Source organism: Populus euphratica, unplaced genomic scaffold (assembly GCF_000495115.2).
Source record: "Populus euphratica unplaced genomic scaffold, PopEup_1.0 scaffold109.1, whole genome shotgun sequence".
NCBI classification, from domain to species: domain Eukaryota; kingdom Viridiplantae; phylum Streptophyta; class Magnoliopsida; order Malpighiales; family Salicaceae; genus Populus; species Populus euphratica.
In genome coordinates, this window is record NW_011499999.1 from 586,056 (window position 1) to 591,444 (window position 5,389).

Genomic DNA, 5,389 nt, shown 5'->3' on the forward strand with positions numbered 1-5,389 from the left:
TTTTATAGGCCAAAATTGGAAACTATTGATTTGATGACTAATTGATGAGTGGGTGGTCAACTCTTGATTTGATGACAATCCTTATTTTCTCTTGTACGCCTAAAAAATCATTGATAACGTCAAAATTGGAGCCACTTGAAAACATGAATTTGGACTTCTAGAACTCTAAATATAGAAGAAACACTGAACAGTGTTCGGGCTACAGGACAAATTCATAATTCATTATTTTTGTTATAATTTAGACTTGAAAATAGCCTTTTTAAAACCAGACCTCTACTTGAAAGTTGTAGACTTATGTCTTACCTTTTCATCCATATAAAGTAGATCTAAATTTGAGATCTATAGCTCCAGATATAACCCAATTACCGAATAATATTCCGATTTGAACTACACCAGCATCTCTTTTCTAAGGTTGGCCATCTCTTTGTCTTTTCAATTTTAATTTTTAAACTCATCAATCAATCCTTTTATTTATGTGATAGGCTTGCATTTAAAATGAACATTTATCATAAATTAAAGGTATCTTATATTATTAGATATGTTATTATAAAACATGTTTTAGTTAAGAAGTTATTGATACTTTAAGTACAAAATAATGATATGAAACCTTAATAAAAATATATTTTTAAGTACTAATCAACAACCATAGTATTCCTCTCATTGGAGGAACCAGAGGGGGAGGTTTATAGTATTCATGGTACTTCGGAAGTAGAAAATCCAAGAATGGCTATAGTTTTGATTTTATAGGAGAAAGGCATTGAACCATGGGTGTTAGTAATCCCAATACATATATGAAGTATTGAAGTCCTAAGGGTTTGTATGGAAGTGTATAGAGAAAGAGAGAGGTTGATGTACGGGTTGCCCCCAATCTTTAGGGTGGATAACTTTGTGAATAATGCATGTAGAATAAGTGGGTTCAGTGTGATTAGAATGTAGTTTAAAGTATTTGAACTTAATAAAATTGGTAATCTCAAGGATGGCGGCATGATAGGATTATGATTTGGCTAAATTCCAGGGTTTGTAATACCAATTTGGAGGGAAAATGTTTGAAGCAGCAGTGGAAGGGTTTTCATGATAGAATCCTTTTTTCATAGTTAAAATATTTTAGAAAGTAATTTTGAAAATATATTTGGATTTGATTTCTGAAAAACTGGTTTGTTGTAAAGAAATAAGGGGTTTTAAAGTAAAAAGACCTCCTTGAGGTTTTAAAAAGGATTTGAAGATACTACCTATTTGAGATACGAAGTCACTAGAGGCCTGTTCGGGACATTTTTTGTAATGGTAGGAGTAATTCTGGTGATTTGGATATAATGTCAACTCAATGTTGAACTGTGTCTGGTTGGACTTGTGGTGGTTTTGTAGTTTCGTCTTCTTCAATAAATGCCTCATACCAGGATTTGATAAGTTTGACAGCTAAGATGGCTGAAGACATAAGTTTTGTAGAAGGCTTAGGGCTTTATAGTTTTGTAGGCTGGATTTATGGGGCTTTCCTCTTATTTTTAGCTTTTGCATTAGAAGGCATCAGGACCTATTTTGGAGGAATTCTCGGGTTAGAAAATCAGGGATAGAATTTGAATCTCCTTTAATGTAGATAATATCAAAATAAAAAATGCTTACAATAGCTTGCCAGTGGGCAATAATCTATTTTGAAGCAAGATTTTGGATATCTGTCTATAAAACTTCTTTTGTAGATTTGCAGTCAACACGTAAAAAACATTTTTGATTTAATAAATCACTTTGTAATTTTTTAATACAAAGAACAATTGAAAGGATCACCTTTTTTATAGTAAATTAATTTTTCTGATAATCATTTTAGTGGGCGAATGTGTGCTGGAGTATTTGTTCTTTATTATCTTGTACTTGTTTAAGAATTCCACTATATCCTATGTTAAAGGCATTGGTCTCAACTATCTTAGAAGCTAATGGATTAGCTAAATAGAGGAGAGGAATGGTTTGGACCTGTTTCTTAATTTGTTTGACTAGATCGGTATAGAGGTCAGACTAAGGAACGAGGTTGGTTTTTAACCTGTTATATAAAGGTTTGGCTAGATGACTAATATGGGGATAGTAGTCCAGAACATAATTTAGACTACCTAAAAACCTCTACAATTAGGTTTTATCAGTGATCTTATCAGGAAATTTACTTGTAAAGGTTAAAGATCGCTCTATTGGTGTAACAGTACCTCGGCAGATATAATGGCTTAGGAAATGGACACGGGTTTGGAAAAGAGAAATTTTTGTTTTAGAAATAACTAAATCATTTTGTTTTACAGTATAAAAGAATGTATGGAGATGTTTAAAATATTGATCTATGGACTGTGAAAAAATAAACACATCGGTCATATAAATAATGTAAAATTTTGAATATACATTGAAGATGTCATTCATGATGCGTTGAAATTCAGACGGTGTATTTTTTTTAAATCAAAAGGCATAACATTTCATTCGTATAGGCCAAAATAAACTATAAAAGCAGTTTTGTATTTATCTTTAGGATCAATCTAGATTTGCTAAAATTCAAATTTCATATCAAATTTAGAAAATATAAATGCAGAGTGCAATTTTTGCAATAAATCTTTTTTATTGGGGATTGGATATCTAATCCAATTTAAAGCAGAATTTAAAGGTTTGTAATTGATCACAAGTCTTGGTGTGCCTCTTTCAATTTTAGAGTTTTTATTCAAATAAAAGGTTGCACACGACCAGGGTGATCGAGACTTTTGGATGAGACCTTTAGACTCGAGATCACGAATTTCAAGTTTGTAGTGTTATTCTAAATCGACATTCATTAGTATAGGTCTTGCTTTTGTAGGTATAAGTTTTTCTAAAAAGTATCTTCATATAAAAGATCAATAATGTGTTGTTTCTGTTTCCAAAAAGTATTAGGTAAGTCTAAACAAATCTGTTGTTCAATCTTAGTTTGTAAATCAATGATTTTTTTTGTAAATCAGGGTTTTGTAATTGCTTGTTGATATGACATAAAGAAACACAATTTTATAAATCATGTAAATGGAATTGTTTTCTATTAATCAATGCATTGATATGATATGTATGTATGGAGAATGCTTTAATCAAATTTAAATTTTGAGTCTTAGATGTTTCTAAGAATGGAAAAACAAGTTTAATGCTATTGATTTTGAAAGTGATACAATTATAATGTGCTTGATATAAAGTGATTATGTCAATGAATGGAGAGCAAAAAATGATAGTATGATTTATATCTTTTGTAACAACAAATAATTTTTTAAGAGAAATGTCATTGTTGAAAATAGAGTCTTAGGTTTTTCCTACAATATGCAATTTTGAATTATTAGCATCATAGAGTTTTTCAGAGGTATTTTGTAAAAATTATTTTGGGATAACGCCTTCTTTGATGTAGTTCAAATCTGCACTTGTGTCAAATAAAACGATAATGTCAAGTTTGAAATCTTTTGAAAAAATAAGAGTAATTTTAATCAAATATTTTTTTGAAGATATTTGTGTTAATACATTCAGGAAATCATTTGGAATATGCTTAATATTTGTAAGTGTATGAGGCAATGCATAAGATTCAATGGTTTGATCTTCCAGTTCAGACTTAGTATCAGACTGGCTTTCAATCTTAGACAGAAGATGTTATAATATGACAGAGTCTTTCTGTTGGGCTTGTTTTAGGGTTTGTAATTTGGATTTAAAGGTTTTGATCTCAAAATGTAATTCTGGAATGGTGACTGTGGTTTTGGATTTCTTTTTGTTAAGAATCTTTATAAGGTCATAAGTATTAGTGCTGGTAGAGGGTAATATAGTGCGGTTTAGAGGGTGCTCTGGTTAGTTGAAATCTTGCAACAATTTATCCAAGTAGGTTTTTTTAAGATGAGGATCATCAAGTCTTTTGATAGCCTTAAGAATGAGTTCTTGGTCCTGGGTTAGGACGTTAATTTGTTTATAATTTGTAAAGGTATCTGAAGTAACACTAACAGTTACTATTTCATCAATTTAAAATTCTTCTTCAGAAGTGTCTGAAAGAGAGTGGTCAGTGTCCGTGGCTTCAATATAAAGATTTTGTATTTGATTGATGGTATCTTTATTTATTTGGAGCTCATGAAGTTTGGTATTGACTTTGCAGAAACGAGATGTATGTCCTTTCTGATTATATTTGTACCATGTAATATATCTGGGGTCAAATTTTGGTTTGAGTTTTAACTAGAAAGGTCTATGCGATTTGTTAAATTTATAGGGCTTTTGTAATAAAGTTGATCTGGTTTGAGATAAAACTGTTATTAGTATTTATGAGTCGATCTTTTATAAGTAGGCTTTTGGTTCGAATATTTTTTGGGTTGTGAACAGGTTCCACTATAGGAGGGTATTTTAGTGAAAAGGTCAAACTGGTGACAAAAACTACCAAGCTCTTGTCTGGTATGTTTCATTTTCCACTTTAAGTGTTTTTAAAGTTTAAGATCCTGACAGATCTTAAGACCTTTTTTTTGTGTGAAGCTCACAAGTTTATCATATATAAGCTAGTCATATGGTATGGTTTTGGTAGTAAAGGTATCCTTGATTTTATTTCGGACCTTTTCTCCTATGAGAATCGGTAAACGTACAAGGAATTTTTCTTTCCAAAAAGGCTGGTTTGAATCTTCTTGAAGCATAACACAAGTAACGAAAGTATTTTTATACCATTAAAAGTCACTAAGTTTTTTGCACCGAAGGTTGGAGAGAGGTTCAGCATTTTTATCTTTTAGATTGGAATGATCTCCGATAAAATATAAGAGGATGGTAAAGATAAAGGTGGATACAACATCTTGGATGGTGTTTCCTGAAGGGTTAAGGATAAGTGTTTGGTCTTCATAGGTTTGTGAGTTTATAATATATAAGTGATCTATTTCAGTGAGATGGTAATCCCACCATCCTTTAAGTTGGCCAAAGAAACCTGCAATAAGAAGTTCAGGTATGGCTTTATCTGAGATTCCTGTTTGGGTTTTATAGGTATTAGCTGTCATGGTCATTTGTTGGAGGGTGTTTAGGATATTATACTCTGACATGCCATCTATATGCCATTCATAGAGGGAAGATGCATTATATTTACATTGGCTAATGACAATTGGTTCAGTAGTTATGGATATATATGGAGCAATGGTTGTTTTGGGAGCTTACCAAGCGAGTATATTTAGTTGAAAAGGTTGATCTTGAAAAGTATTTGTATCACAGGTTGATACAAGGTTATTTTGGAGAGTACTAATGTGATTTGTAGAGGATGAAGGGTTGGATTGTTGGGGGGTGTCTGGGACAGTCAAGGTTGTCCGGTCAAGGTTTTGTAAGTGTATTTTAATGACTATAAGAAAATCTGTTTGATTTTCTTGAATTTATGCTTTGCTCGTTTTAGAAACTTGATATGGTTTGAATACTGGGT

General features: G+C 31.5%; 1 long non-coding RNA gene across 1 annotated transcript in view; it reads left to right on the plus strand.

The window, feature by feature from the left end:
* Nucleotides 1–3,908, plus strand: part of LOC105140811 (uncharacterized) — an 18,028-nt gene extending 14,120 nt beyond the window's left edge. The window contains exon 3 of the long non-coding RNA XR_845243.1: nucleotides 3,796–3,908. This is a non-coding gene — a long non-coding RNA (uncharacterized LOC105140811). The remainder of the gene's footprint in view (nucleotides 1–3,795) is intronic.
* The last annotated feature ends 1,481 nt before the right edge of the window (nucleotides 3,909–5,389 follow it).